The sequence below is a fragment of the Nothoprocta perdicaria genome, unplaced genomic scaffold, assembly GCF_003342845.1.
Source record: "Nothoprocta perdicaria isolate Ctin4 unplaced genomic scaffold, notPer1 scaffold_9, whole genome shotgun sequence".
Lineage (NCBI taxonomy): Eukaryota > Metazoa > Chordata > Aves > Tinamiformes > Tinamidae > Nothoprocta > Nothoprocta perdicaria.
The window spans coordinates 4152831-4168575 of NW_020456198.1; the positions used below are offsets into that span (position 1 = coordinate 4152831).

At 43.3% G+C, this 15745-nt stretch overlaps 2 long non-coding RNA genes across 4 annotated transcripts; both read left to right on the forward strand.

Moving 5' to 3' along the window:
- The first annotated feature begins 306 nt into the window (after nt 1-306).
- LOC112958797 lies at nt 307-9160 on the forward strand. Of its 3 annotated transcripts, none has more exons than XR_003251507.1 (4): nt 2131-2497; nt 3288-3549; nt 4888-6477; nt 7135-9160. It is a non-coding gene; the product is annotated as an uncharacterized LOC112958797 (long non-coding RNA). The 3 variants fall into 3 exon arrangements; XR_003251509.1 differs by lacking the exon at nt 7135-9160 and having other exon boundaries at nt 4888-5248; nt 6336-6584; XR_003251508.1 differs by lacking the exons at nt 2131-2497; nt 7135-9160 and adding an exon at nt 307-447 and having other exon boundaries at nt 4888-5579.
- Nucleotides 9161-14062: 4902 nt separating this feature from the next.
- Nucleotides 14063-15185, forward strand: LOC112958780. The gene is made up of 2 exons (XR_003251499.1): nt 14063-14197; nt 15091-15185. It is a non-coding gene; the product is annotated as an uncharacterized LOC112958780 (long non-coding RNA).
- The last annotated feature ends 560 nt before the right edge of the window (nt 15186-15745 follow it).

Here is a 15745-nt window from a genome sequence, read left to right on the forward strand (position 1 = left end):
GACAGAAAGTTACATTGCAGTGGCCAGTAAAACCAGCCCCTCTGGATTTCAAGCTCCCTCCTAAGGGCATGGGAAATAAAGAGGCCCAATTCCACGGTTCCAGATTCAAGGCACACATTCAACATTGATACCTGATTCTACCCAGATGTTTGCAACTAGTGACTGATTTTAAATGGCTTGACAAATATGTGAATTAGGAAGGGAGGAACCAGGAGGTTGGAGTCAATAAAAGATTAGGCAACCATTCATTTCCTTTTCTTCCCCCCCCCCGACAAAGATGGGAGAAGGGTCTAGGTAAGGTGGCTGCAGTCCTGAAGATGTTGAGATTGTTCCTTTTGGCTCTATGCTTTGGGTGTATGCTTTGGTACTGCCCTTCCTTGCAGAAGAAGTTGGTGCCCTTCATGTACAGATGTCAAACCTCTGCTGCCTGCTCACGTGCTGACTTTGGTAAGAGCATCATTAACAAACAGCTAATCTGGGAACAAAGCTCAGAAGGTCACAAGTCTTTGTTAATAGCTAGTGGGAAGAAAAATGCAGGTAGTGCTGCCTGTAATCTGCTATCCAACTGTGTGGCAGGGGAAGGTGATGGGTGGTCACAAGCTGTCTCCGTGTGAACCTGGTGCTTCTGAGGAGTCTTTCTATGCAATGTCACTATGGGACTGATCTGGAAAGGACTGTAGCAAGTGGCTGCTCATGGGTTCATGAGAAAGCTATTGCTGGGTTCTTGCAACTATGGCTAAGCATAGCTATAGTTTGCCTTTCCCTCAAACTTGTTTTTGGTGGATAACTATATAGGAGGAACCTGTGCACCTCTGAGAGCAGGAGGTGGGGCGACCTGTGCAAAGAGAAATCATTCCAGTATTGTTAGTGCTTCTTCAGGCTTTGATCTAGTTTCTGTAACTTTATCATGTAATAGATATTACTATGTTCAAGAATGTGGCATCTGCTCCACATTCTTGTTCAAAAGCCACCTCCCTATAGCAGTGATGTTACCAAAAGATTTCTTTTGTGTGCTATCAGAGCTCCCCAGCAAGACAGTTATCCTTCGGGTAGGAAGCTCCCTGAACTCACAAATATCCTTTCTTTTCTTTTTGAACAACCAATAAAATCAAGCCTTGAAGTTTTCATAGAAGTTAACGTTCAGCTCATAAGCCACTTGAAATGTGGGAGTTTGCAAGATGCCTCTGTCACTTCTGCTCTTAACCAATAGAGGCATTAAGGAAAAGGGCTGAAATTCTCCCTTATGCCCATCCAAGCACTTGGCAGCAAAGCTGACTTGAGCACTGATCACAGCAAGCAGACTTGCAGATCTTCATGGTATCTTATCAGATATGAAATCTGGAGCAGGTGAGGACTCCAAATTATAGGAATCACTCCAGGGAAGAACATGTGTCTCATGCTGGACTCCTTAGGCTAAACAATAAAATATTTAAAGCAGAGCAGCTGTGGATAAGCTTTAAAGTGCATCTGAAATTGAACTTTTTGCTGTTAGCTATGTGAGCTTCTAGCAATTCAGCTCCCTCTTTAAGCCTCTTCCTGAGTATGCAGTGGAGATGCAAATTGTCCTCTTTGTTAGTTGCTATGTACAATATTGAAGTACTGGAAGTTGCAACCGCCAAAAAATGTTAGCATGTGGGTCTCATGCAGTGTATTAAAGAGGGGCTAGGTCTAACCCAGGTGTTTGGAAGTCTTTGGCAGGTCTCTAGATACCTCCTGGAGAGAGAAGCTCCCACCTGTGCTGGACTGACCCATGTGGTGCTGTGAAGCTGTGATTGCCTTCCTGTAAATTAGGTCCCACCTCAAAGGTAGGGTGTGATGTTAGACCCATGGTGTCCCTCTGGATAGAGGTAGGGAGTGTAGCTTAGTGTTTGTTAGATTTCCTATGCCTTTTCTTTCTCTTAAGAGCTAGTTTGCATTGTCTAATGATGAGAAACTTTAGAATGCTTCTTGTCCACAATCCCTTTTCTGCTCAGACTGGGCATTCAAGCCCTGGTAACTGGGTTTTTTTTGGTGTTCTGGGGGGACCTCTATGTAGACTGACGCTTCCTCTGGCCCTAGAGTTGTCTGATTGCTGTGCAAGATGTGCAAATGTTATTTTCCTTTTTGCTGTCAGCTTGCTTCTCCACATCATTTACTTGAAGCAACGCTTTGAAAAGGGAACTCGCACGTCTGCTTTGAGATGAAAAATGACAATTCCCGAGTAACCTCCTGAAGCACATCAGCAAGAAAACTGTAATTTCAGGATGACATCTCTTCTTTTACAGTCATGAGATTTATTGCAGATGAGTGGAACAACTTAGGAATAATTTCTTAGTCACAAGTTTCAACAGATACGTGAGGAAAAGCCCTGGCAGTCTATAGAGGAGCTGCATTACGTGTAATTTGTGGAAGTGCTTTCTTAGCAGTGTGCCTGCCTACCTCCCTCCTAGCGTGAAGAGATATCTTCGCAAGCATATTTTTTTTTCTGGGAAACCTTGAAGGATTTTTGATTGCTTTGGTTTGTAAAATTTTATCATTTCAATTTTTTCTTCTGGGTTAAGCTATTATGTTCAGAACCAGATTTTTTTTCAGCTTGTATATACAGTGTGTATGTGTGTGACAACAGACACTCATGTAAAGCAGAAATTGTGATTTTTGCTGTATTGCTATTGCAGGGCATTTGGGAAAGATAGAAAAATGGAAATAAAGCCCAAATGTGGCATGGGGGTAGGGAAGGCTCTTGTCAGAAAACAGACTGATTTCTTGGGAGGCTCCAGCTAACAGGTCAAACCTTGATGTTTTCCCTCATTTTACAGCTGGGCCTGCATCCTTTCCACTAAATAGAAACCAGCCTTTGACAAGGAACTGAAACCCCAAATTTATGTGGCTTTTCAGCCACGTATATATGTGTGTATGTATTTAAAAATATGAATTACTCTTTCTTAAGAGGTTGTTCTCCTCTGACTGTCAGAGGGATGCAGAATGCCATTGTGCACGCAGGACATCCAGTGCAAGTGCTAGCTGCCCCTCAATGTGATGCTGATTATGCCAGAGTTATGATAAACACCCTGAAAAGCATTTCCAGTTATTTTAAATTGCTTTATTCTCTGCATCCCCGAACTCTGATCACTTGCAAATTGAAGTGCTCTTAAAAACTTTAAGTACTCCATTAATTTTAAATTGCCCTAAACTGCATAAGCCCAGAAATCCAAAGTACTCTTGAAAATCTGAAGTGCTACAATTGCTTTGAATCACTCCAAAAATGTGGGTTCAAAATCAGTTTTGTCTGTGTTTATTTTTCCTTGCAGCACAATAAACAAAGAGGAGATGTAACATCTTTGCTCCACAAGAAAGAAGGAGCACGTTCTCTACCCAAATTGCTAAAAGAAAGAAGCAACTTTTGAAAATGATTGATAGTTCTCCAAGACCATTAGAAAATGTTTGCACCTTCACTCCATACACACCAAGTCCTTGACATAGATTGCTGCTGATGGAGAGCATGGAAGTATTTTGACCTTCAGCCTGGCCTCACAATGTGGTTCATCCCTAAGAAACAGCGTGGAGATTCTGGTAAGAATTTTTAATAAATTCTGCATGAGAAGATAGGCGAGGTTCATGAGGACCACGTACTTTCAGGCTATATCCATGGAGCACCTTGGCAGGGGAAGCAAAACTGTGAGTTTCCTGCTGTTAATTTTCAAATTTCGTGGACTTTTGATGGTGGAAAAGTGACTTGCCTTATTTTTCTGCCATCCGGGCATTAACGTGGCTGAGTGTCTCCAGCTTAGCCACTGGAGATGCTTGACTGCTTAAAACAATCCCTGAAATCAATTTATAAAGCAGGGGGCACTCTGAAATAACTTCCCATGAATATTTTCCTCAACTCCCTCTATTACTTAAGCAGGTTACAGGGCCATGGTGTCACAGAAGCAGGTTTAATCAGCACTTAAACTACTGAAATGCAAGTACTTAAATTGCCTTCTTGACTGCATAGTGTTATTCCCATGCTGATGTGCCTGCCTAAAAGCCTGTGTTCTGGGGTTATGGGTTTAACCCCATTACACACAAAACCCGCTACCTGCCTCGAATTGCTCTGGGTTAATATTGCCATAGCTCCAATTAAATCCTGACTCTCAGACTGTACTGGAGACAGAGGGCCCAAGTACTTGGACTGATCTCCATGAGCCATTCAAACTCCGCTAAGTATATGTATTTCTACATGCTACAAGCCTTTTATACTTTTCTGTCAAATATGTAAATTAGGCTCTCCTGTAGACATTTCCAGCTCAGCTCTTGCTTAGAGCAGGTTACAAAACTGCTAGGTCCCGTCTGGCTTCTGTCTTTTAAAAAAAAAAGTTTAAAAAGTGAGTTTGCATTAAGTGAAACAATGGTGCAGTCATTGCTTTCCGTTGCCTGGAAGTGATGCCTTGCACTCATTTCCAATTTGCTCCATCCTTATCTTGCCCAGGGAGCAGGATGGCCCTGTGCCAGAGGACATGGTGCTGGTGGAGGTTATGGGCCCCATTGTCCTAGGAAGTCAGCTGAGCAACTTATTGACAGCAGTGAAAATTAAACCAAGATAAAAGTCTTGGTGTAAAAAATGTATCTTTTTGTTTTGGGCATGATTTCCTGCTTGTGAGATATTTTTCTTTTAAGGAGAGGTTGCATGTTACACACTCCCAGCTGTTGGTTTAATTTCAGACCTCTGTAGCTGCCGGCAAACCAGAATTGTAATTGTTAGTGTGCAGAACTGCTGCGTGCAGGAGAGCAGAGCAAGGTGGCAGGTGTGTGTGGAGATGTCTGTGGCACAAATTTTCCCTCTTTGATTGGAGGTGGATTTTCTTGGTTTTTGTTGGGAATTGAAGTCTGATCCCAAATTCACCTGGGCATTGTTTTTCCATTGAGCAGCTCTGAAGAAAAGGCTTGGACCTTTGGACACGGGTCACCTTTACCTTGTGTTGCATCAGCTGCAGGTGCCTTTGCACAGGTGAGCTCCTCCACACTGAGTCACTGCTGTTTCTATCCAGCACTGTGGAAGCTAAAGTGAGAGCTGTTCACATAGAAATGTTCAACATCAAAAACTTCTAAGCAAAAGAGCAACATCGAGAGAAGATGACCAGGAACTTAAGTGATAGTTTGGGATCCCAACAAGCAAACAAAGAATAAGAACCCACCATCAAAGAACAGCCATGCTGCTGGAGGAGCAGTGTGTTCCTACGGATTCCTACTCCATGGCTCTATGAGGGCAACGTCCAAGGAGATCATGCAGGTGAGGTGCTCTTGGTCAGTGTTCATCAGTGTCTGATGAAAAGGAAAATATCCTTTACAAAGTTCTGCAGGAGCAGTACATTGCTGAACTATGGTGAGGACAAGTTGTGCTGTGATTGTGAGCATCTGGAGGAGGATTAGAGATGACTCGTACATAATATTATGGCACTAGTCTGGCCCCCGGTCAAGACTTTGATATCAGTAGCTACCATTGACGGGAGAAACTAAGAAATATTTCCTGTGCTCAGAAGAAGCTGCCTGAATACTATCATAAATAGAAACTTTTAAAATAGACCTTGCTCTGTAGAGAGGATGAAGAATAACAACTATGTGAGAGCTTTTGGGGAGCTTGGTCTGCTATGTCATTCGTTTTCCCAGGATTTTTAAAGCTGTATTTTTTTTGCAAAATAAATAATTCAGCATCTTTAAAAAACATAAATAATTTCTGATCTTGACTTTCAAGCAACAATATCAAATATTTAGGTTTTCCTCTCCTCTCAAGTAACTGCTTCTATCACAGGATTGTGGCCTCCTCTGTGGTTCGGCAATGCAATGCTTTAATCTTCAGTCAAAACAACCATCAAACACTTCTGCAACCCTCTCTGTCATCAGGAAATCTGCTATTTAAAGGCTCCCTATACCTTTAGGCTCTGATCTCTCTGCTACATTTGGCCATGGAGTAAAAATTATAATGAAAAGTGATTTCTCATCTCTCCAGGGAGATTTTCACTTTGGGAACTGGCATCTTTCTCTTTCATATGGCACTAATTCTGCAAATGTGTGGAAGCCGGACTTCTGGAGCATCTGTTCTTGGTGTCCCTGGCTCTGTCTGGGTTGCAATGAGCTGGTGTGGGGCAGGATGTCCCCTCCAAGGGCTCCTTTCCGCATCCTCATGGAACATCCCAGCTAAGATGTGCTGGGGGCTTTGCCTCAGAGGTTAAGACCTCAGTAGCAGGGCATGAGCAGCCCTAACTCTTCACAATTGTCCCTCTTTACTAATGCCATATAATCAGCCATTCTGCAAATGATTAATAAAAGTCTTAAGGATTTTAGGGCTCTAATTGCCTTTCATGTTCTCTGCCTTTCAGCTGGCAGACAGATCTATGCAGAGCTGCCTTTGCTGAAACCTGTGTCACCTGCTTGTGTCACCTCTTGGTGATCATGACCCCTTGCTGCATTTGTACCTCCCATGCCATGGGGAAGGCATGTAAGCACCATGTTTTCTTTCAGGTTGGTTTGGTTTATTTGTCATGCTCAGTGCATGTTGATTTATTCTTTACAAGACTCCCCAAAAAAGTTATTTTTTGCTGTTAAGGCAGTATGTGTGCACTAGGAATGCAGTAACAGCTGTGCTTGAATGTTTTTGCTCCTAAAGGATGCAGCCTAGGAGCCTGGTTGATAGGCTGCACAGCAAATGATGTAGAGAGCATTAGCAGTGCAGCTGGAGTCCCACCTTGCATGTGCTCTACCAGGCTCCACACAGCCCCAGGAAAACATTCTGGGCTTGACAAATCTGAAAAGATTGAAAACCATTGAACTGGAGCCTTCCTGCAGGAGGCCTTGAGTTGTTCTGTATGTAAATACTTGTCATTTCTTTCGGAGAGGCTGAATCTCCGAACATACTCTACCACATCCCCCTTCTTGCAAGCTAAAGTGCTGCAGTCTGCTTCAGCATGTGACACATATCTGGAAGGATGTGTGTGCTGTTCCATAACCACCTGTGTGCACATGCGTTCAGCTAAGCAAGGCAACCACCCCTTACTCTGCTTTGGGAACCTCTCCTCTTCCCTACTTGATGGTCATCTCCATCATGGTTCAACCACAAGCTGAATCCCCTTGGATTTCATGTCTTTTAATTATTTTTTTATTTTTATTTTTTTCTTCTAGGTGGCTAATAAAATATTGACTGGCTTGGGTCCAAGGGATCAAGGAATCATTCCTGTAGAGACACCACTTGAAACATGCCCCCATCATTCAGTTTTTGAAGGCTAATTCTTTTAGCCAGTATGTAATCCACTTTATGTGCTGTGTTGATTTTGTAATGATGTGGCTCCTTGAATATTACAGTGTGGGATACCAAGTCAAATATTTTACAGAAGCTTAAGTCAACACTATTTCCTTTATTAAGCAAAATTGTAGTCTCATCATAAAAAAAAAAAAAAATCCAGTTAGCATTAGATCTATTTCTCATCAGCCCTTGTTGATAGGCATTAACGATATTATGCTTTACTATTTTTTAATTTCTGAAGTTGTTTCTCACAGCTCGGGATCCATTATCTCCCCAGGACCAAAGCTCAGCAGGCCTATCAATATTCAGATCATTCAACTTACCCTTAGAGGCTTTTCTTCTGCTCTGATTTTGCCTGTGCTCCACAGCATATTCAAAACCATTAGCAGTCCACAAAGGACTGCAATTTCTCTTAAAAATGATTGTGTGCAAATTATTTAGGATGTTGATTTAGAACTGTTGCTGTTATAAATATTACTCACTGGCCTCCCAAACTTCTGCTGTTATGCAAATTGTTGTATCATCATCCTCTGATGTGAACGCATCATTTGCAGTTGTTTTTCTCCCCAGGTTCAGAACAGGAATATTAGTTCATTTAAAAACATTTGCCTTTCTGCATAATTATTGTCATTCCTATAATTTCAATTTGGTAGTAGTCCAAAGACATTGTTTGGCTTCTCTTCTTTCCTAATATGTTTAAAGACTTTCTCATTGCTCTTTTTCTCCAAAGTCATAGCCTGTCTCTTGTATTCTTTGCTTCCCTTATTTAATTTATCCAATCTCTACTTTCCAAGTTACATTAATTGCAGCTTTCTCCTTTGTTTGTTGTCTATTTGGATGCAAACATTGCTCCTTTCACTCTTCCTCTGAGACATGTCAGATTTTTGTAACCGTTTTAACCATCCTCTGCCAACGAAGGGACTGGGGCTTTCAAAGACATCAGTGCAATGTTCTGTAAATGTATCGTCCATATTTTGAGTTCTGCTTCACAGTTTGCTCTGGGACATAATTGTTTTGCATTGTAAAACTGGCTTTTTCAAGGCACCAAATGGATGTATCTGATGTAGCTGAGTTGATTTCTTGTTTGTTTGTTTTCTATTTTCTGTGAATTATCACAATTTGTCCTGTTCCTAGAGAAATAGCTAAATTTTTCTGTTAGAATTTGTTCCATCCCTATCAAGGTGAGTTCCAAGAGCAGATACCACCTTGCTGGATGTCACTTATTTCTGCATAAAGGCCTCTGGAGCTTCCATGGTGTGCTGGTATGCACACAGAGATATGAAATGCTCCAGCACTGATAATGGCAGCACAGAAACAGCTGTGCTCTGCATGGCAGCTCTAGGGCCCATGATCACCTATGTCAACCACATGCAAAGCTTACAGGTTTGTTCCAGAGAACCCCTTTGGTCATTAAGTCTCGCTGCTGAAAGTATTTCACAATAATATCTGGTGATTTTAATAAGGAAACACTGCATGAGTATAATATTCCACCTAAAATGTTTCTGACTGGGCTCAGACCAATTTTGCCTACCCTGTGCTGGGAACATCAACACTTCAAGGCTGACAACATTTCCTATCAAGCTGTTTCACAAAACATGTGGGACTGGTCCATGCTGCCAGGTGTTTTGCCTCCTCTCTCCTGGTTGGACCTTGGAGACCACAGCTGCTGGAAGAGCTGCATTATGACATTCCTGGCAGCATCTTGAGCTTGCTGGAAATGCATTAGAAAGACAGCAACGTCAGAAGTGCCCATGTCCTCGGATGGCAAGAGCAGAGATGGCTGTAAGGGCAGTGCACCCTTGTCACCCAATTCCCCAGTAAGGAGTGTGTCCTTCCCCTCCAGCAGTTGGACAAATCGCACTCATCCACAAGGCCCAAGGATGCCTCAGATCGCTCAGTTTGGATCATCCATATGTGGTCTTAGCCTCTTCTCAAGATGTAGCAGGAGCAATTTTTTTCAGCATCTCCCATTAGCTTGTTATAACTCTCCTACCAAAACAAATTAGATTAATCACTTGTGGCAATTAGCAACCGGTGACAATCCGGCTATCCAATAATCCAAGTTTTCTCTTTGTGCGACTGCTCCTTTACCCCCTCCCAGGCAGGTATTGCCCATCACCATCTGCTTTAGGGCAGCCCTCAGAGCTGCTGCTTCCTCACATTTCTGTGTCCAGCTTTTGCTTCCTTCAGAGAAGTGCCCAGAGCTCTGTAGATCATCTGGGCTGGCAGAATAAGGGCACACCTGTGAGCAGCAGGTTATTTCTGAAAAGAGGAATCTCCCACAATGCACAGACTGTTTCTCACTGCTGGAAGAGTCAAGTCTGGTTTTTCTAACCATGGCTTTTTCTGCATGGAGTTAATTTGCCACTTGATGAACTTTCTGTGCTGGACAGACAGCAGCTTTCCCCATTCTACATGTCTCCGCGCTCCAGTAACATCTTGATCATCAGAGGTCATCTTATGGGTGCTTATCAGGATGTGAAACTTGTGGAACTGCTGTTGCTGTCAAGGCCATACTGCTCTCTTCTCAATGTACCTGTAGTGTTTTGAAAAAGAAGCAAGTAGGTTGACAGGAACCTTTTGATATAGAGGGCAATTTGCTGGTGTGCTTCTTGACACATCTGTCCTGTGGAACACCAGGTTTCCTGTCGAATGTCAGCCAGATCCCAGGGTCATACACTTAACATGCACCACCAGCCTCCCACAAATAGACTCCTTAACACCTTCTAAAAAATTGGTACTCCAAGTTGTCTGTGACTTCCTCAAGTAAGGAGAGATCCCAATGCAAAACTGAGCATGCCTAGATAGTATAAGAGTTGGTCACACACTGTGCAGGTGATTTCATCGATAAATGAGGGCCAGCAAGCTGTGAATAGTGAACTCCTCTGATGGAGACACTTCTCTTTGTGCTTTGCTCAGATTGTTTAAAACAAATTGCATCAATTTCTTTCACACTAGGCGATCTAAAATCTTAGAGTAACACCTCATGACATGAATAAAAGGAGGAAAAAAAGATTGTGTTTCTGAGAAGCTTTAGCCTTCTAGGATCTGGCTACCCACTTTGATAACTGCATGTTCCACAAAGGAGCCAAATAAGTAGCTCTCCGCCAATTTACATCACTAGGTTGTAATTAGTTTCTAGTGATTTTCTTGTATAAGGCTCTGTATAAATACAGAAGACAAAAATAGCCCCTGTGTTAGGAACTTACAGCTCAAATGACAAAGCAAGCAGTGCTGTATGAATGAATATAGGATGAGGATGGGCACAGTTATCCATAGTTAGCCCTCAGATCAGACTGATGTTAGATAAAGTTCAATCGTTCATTACTTGGTACCTTCACAATTTTCCAGGAACTGGGCTTCCCAGGAACCCTGCTCTTCTCTACCTACATCAAAAACTTTGAAATGGACAACATAGCTCTCTTTTTTCTTTCTTTTTTTTTCTTTCCAATTGGCAGTGATAAGTGGGCTCCTTCCAGCCACCATCTGCTACACGAAGGGATGTGCATCATATCCAGAAAGAAGTGAAGGAGCCACAATCTCAAAGCTCCGGGCACTGTCTGCAGCATCAAGGCTCTTCTGGCTTTTCAAAGTACTTTTCACCCCTTGACTGAGCCTTCCTGGTGCTTACTTCGAGGCTGTAATCATGGCAGCAAATGATATTGTTAGAAACCTAATCCATCTGGGAATACTTTTTCCTACTGTCTTTGAGTGCCCTGTTCTTCCCTGTTCAGGGCAGGCTCCTACTGTCCTCTCTCAGATGCCACAGAGGACAATTTGACTCCCTCATATGCTTTGGGGATCTGAAGTTTGCTCTTCTACATAGAGAAGTAACTGTGAGCAGCATCTCCTGGAGTTCACTCACAGTGATGACCTCTAAACCAGCAGTGGGATTGATTAAGTGCACATTTACTTCCCTGCAGCTTCAGCAAGGCCAGTGGGTCAATCATTAATATCAGATACTCTATTTTATCGGAGATTTCTCCCAGAAATGAATGCCAGCATGGCTGCAGTCCAGAAATATAAAGATTCACTAGAGAAGTTGCACAAAAATGGATCATACCTTGTTGTCTGACAAAACATTTTGCGTTGATGTCTCTCCCTAGACACCCAGAGCAAAATACAGTGTGTGCTCTATGACCAGGAGGAATGTTTTGTCACACGAAGGGCTTTAGCACAAGAGAAGCAAGTGAGAGGCAGCAGCTTTTGGGATGCAATCCATTTCCCTTAATGTTAGACACATTATGAACATCTCCATCTGTGATAGGGGCACAGGCTCCTTTTATAGTCAAGGAGAGAAGTCAGCGCTCTAAGGCATGAGCTAGCAGGCACATCTTAGACACCCTCCATAAAACATGATGGACCATAACCTGAATGTGCCTGTTATGCTGAGTTCTCTGTAAAAAATAGTCCTTATCCTTAAGGAATCAACGTCTGGGATGATAGATGGTCCCGAGAGTGCTTGCAGCATTGCTAATAGAAGGGGTCTGGCTCCACAGGCTTCTTTTCTCCTGTTGCAGGCACCTGGCTGCATCACAGGCAGAAATGTCTCTGCAATCCACCCAAAATCTCAGCTGAAACCGGTGACATTACAGGTTATATTACATTATATTACATTACTGAGACATGAAGCTACTAGCAGAGGGGCATTCATGTGACCAGGCAAATGCTTGTTAAATTTCCTTTTTAACCCATATTCATCCCTACCAAATTAAATTATGCATGGCTTAAAAATTCTTTTAAAAGGTTGGACAAATCCATTATGTCATTAAGGGCAGATTTATTATGTGTGTAGCATTATTAAACTTATATCTTACACATTTCCGAGCATCGGTGTTTCCAAAGTTAATTAGTACAAGCTTTTCTGTACCAGGAACACTAATGAAACCTCTAATAGGCTGCAATCATGCACAAGGGAAGACTTCTCTTAATGCAGAGAAGTGCTTGGATTTATATGTTTGCAGAAAAAAATGACAAACAATGCCAGGCTTTGAAGAATATGCATTGTGTTTGCATTTGCAGAGGTTGGCCCATGCCTTGATTACTATGTCCCTTGATTACTTTTGCAGATTGGGTGAATGTGCCCATAGGAAGAGAGCAGCTCATGAAGGCCCCCTCGACACCTGTAAATCAAGGTCAGCAACAATTGCTTCTTACTCCAGTGGCTCACAAAAATGCCTGTGGGCTCAGCTGTTTCCATGATTTGTTAAGTGCCTGTTGCCACTTTGATGTCCATTGCCCACTCCCAAGCGGCTGAGCCAGCTGTCTTGGCCGCAGCAAGGCAGGGCACGGCACAGCAAGCTGCCTCTGTTATGATTTGTGGGCTGAAAACAAGCAAAAGAAAGAAAAATACAAGCCAAAAATGACCAAATGCAATGACTTAGTAGCTTCAGGGGCTTTAGGGCTTATGCAGTTCAGGCTGCTGGAGACAATCGGCTTGTGGATGCCCTGATCTGAGTGCTGAGAGAGCTTGCACAACTGGAGCAGCCACTCAACTGGTCAGAGAGGGAAAGAACAAGCAACTGCAAGGAAGAAAACCGTGATGAAATAAGAGGGAAATGCAGAAAAAGATTGAAAAACAAGGAAAAAATGTTTACTAGAGAAAATACCTAATTATTCGTGCAGGTACAACAGTCTTTCCTTGCCATTTGGGGCTTTGGGATAGGACTAGGGATCCTGAATGGAGGAAATGCTTACGTGCCAAAGGGTTGAATCAGGAATTGCTGGATGTAATTCAGGATGATACATCCTAGACAATCTATATCCATTGCTAGGACCAAAAGTACTCCATTGCATCCTTTGGCTTCAGCCCTGGCAGTATTAGCATGGAGTGGGGAAGGTCAGATGTCCTGCTGACCCTAGTGAGGTATCCAGCCCATCTGCCCCAGGTTTTCCAAGCACTGTGAGGAAGCACAGAGCAGCTCCGTTTGGTTCCTTGCTTTTGTCTGGGGTTACTGACACGTTAATGTGTTCACGAGGCAGATAAACATTGGTAAGGAGATGTACAGTGCAAAGTCTGCTCATAGACAGCTCGCTGACTGCTTCCATGATGGTGTGGCTCCTTGACATATTTCCATAGTTACGGTAATTCCCAGGGAACCAGGAAGTTCCCAGTAATTTCCTCTAAAACCCAGCATCATTTACCTCCTGCTGCACTTCCAGTCACAGGACTTTAGTTGATATTAACCTTTTTCCAGCCATCTAAACTCTAGCAGGCAACAGCAGGCCTATTCAGGAGGCACATTTTGCCTGTTTCTCCATCTGAAGAAGATTTGGACATTCGGAGAAGGTCAGGGGGCAAATTCTCTCCTTCATCCTCATGATAAACATCATGAGAGTCATTGTAGTTTGTGTAGTTATTTTCATTCAACACATAATGGTGGTAAAATACAGCTCTGCCCTCACCACCTGCTATGACCACCTCTCACTTGGATGAGCTGCTGTCTGTAGTTTTACTTGTCTCTCTCCTGAATTCAGTTTTGATGAAGGCAAGTCCCTCACGTCCAGCTCTTCCCTGCTATGGATAAATGACATTGCAAAGATGTTTTGAAGCAGAGACTTTTCTGTGCTTGGCAGGTTAAAGATTTCTTCTCTTGTCTCTCCAAGGACAGAGAGTCATGAGGTTAAGGAAAGAGAAGAGGAGAAGTTTTGCCCTTAAAGATCACTGTCCTTCCAGGGAACACAAAGCACTTCGCACATGTAATTAATTAAGGCAGGTGTTTTTCCAGTTTTACTAATGAGGGGAAGGGCAAAAGTCATAGAAGGGGCTGCTGAGTCTGCTGGGGAACAGCTTTGCTTGCAAGGTGTTCTCTTCTGCTGCTAGCTCTTTACCACTATGATCCCCATGCCACGAATATTTTGCCTCAAATCTCTTAAAAACCAAGAGCCACTGCAGCTTTACTGGCATAAAACTGAAGCAGTGCAATGGAGAACAGCTATCAGGTGAGTGCTAAGAAAACCCCAACTAGTGTTGTAAGTACAAAAATCTCAGAGGGATTTGCATGAACCATTTCTGCCTTGTATGTGTGGCACATTTTGCTCTTATTTGTCCTGAATATGTTTGGATAGTGGCTGCTGCAAGGGAGTTGAGCCATTACTGTCTGCTGCATTCAATATCATTCCTTCCAGCAACCTAGAAATCATGTCATGCCAAAGTGAATATTTAAATGTTTTTTCTCCAACTCTGGTTTCTGCAGCAGCACATCTTTGTAGACCTTGGCAGCACAGAAGAAAATAATTACAAATTGAGAACTGCACAGAAAGTATCATTCCATGCAACTCTATTCTCTTCTGCATAGCTTTTAATTGACAGCTGTTCCTTATTCTCAGGAAAACCAGCCAAAGCAGCTGAGATGTGTCTGCAGGAGAGAGTTGGTACCATTGCTGTGGGACTGGCAAAGAGCTATTGACTGCACTTGCCTTTTGTCCGTGATTCAGAACATATTTTCTGCCTACATTGTTTTAGAAAGGCAGACAGACAGCAAGGAAAAAAAAAAAAACACTGTTTGGGGATGGTTGCTTCAAGGACACCTACACCCTGGGCCAGCTCCCCAGGTCTGGGATTACAGACTAGCCTGCAAAGTCTGTTTAGGATTGGCTTGCAAGAAGGAAGGCTTTAGTGCTTTTCCCTGATGTGGCCTGTGCATAAATCTCAGCATGGTCCAAAATTCAGACTGTTTATCACCCCAGGCAGCTGGGGTGTGTTTAGGGACAGAAAAAAAAAAAGGTGGGGGGGGGGGGAAATCACATTTAAAAAAACCTCTCTGTAATTATCCAGCAAGTACAACACATAGGCAGTCTGGGGCAAGAGGGTGCGTGTTGGTATCTGCTTGCAGGACAGCTCTGACGGGAGATCTGATGAGCGTTGCCCCAGGCTGCAAGGACATCCTCATGCCCAAGGAAGCAGGTTCCAGCAAGGCTGCTGCTTCCCTAGCTCCAGGCAAACATTTATGGGCTGCTTTTCCAGCCAAATCCCACGCACAGAGGCTCCAGGTATTCCTGCAGAAAGCCTCATTTGGGGATCTGTGCCCGAAGAGGCTGGAGGTGCAGCACCTATCAGGTGGGCTCATCACATGGAGGCAAGCTAATTAATTTCTCCGTTAGCCTGCTGGCCCTGGCAGGAAGCTCAGCCCCTGCAAGACGCTGCAAACCACCCACCAAAATGAGATCTTCTGCAGGACAAGCCATGCCCCAGCTGAGGGCAGCGACAACGCAGAGAGTCCGAACCCTGAGAAATTACCCACTGTGATGCTGCCTACCTGTTGCAGCTGTTATACTGCAGCAGAAAACCTCTAGTTTAATATTTTTGATCCTATATTTGCAAGCTATGTTTGATGCAGAGCACTCCCAGGACCGAGGCAAGGAGGTGCTGGGGCAAAGCACAGGCACTAGCCTGTGGGAGAGTGGCTCTCGTCAAGCCATCTGAACACTGCAATTATTTAAAAGCAGAATGCAAGTTATTTAAAACTCTCAGTGTCCTGGGATTGTTGC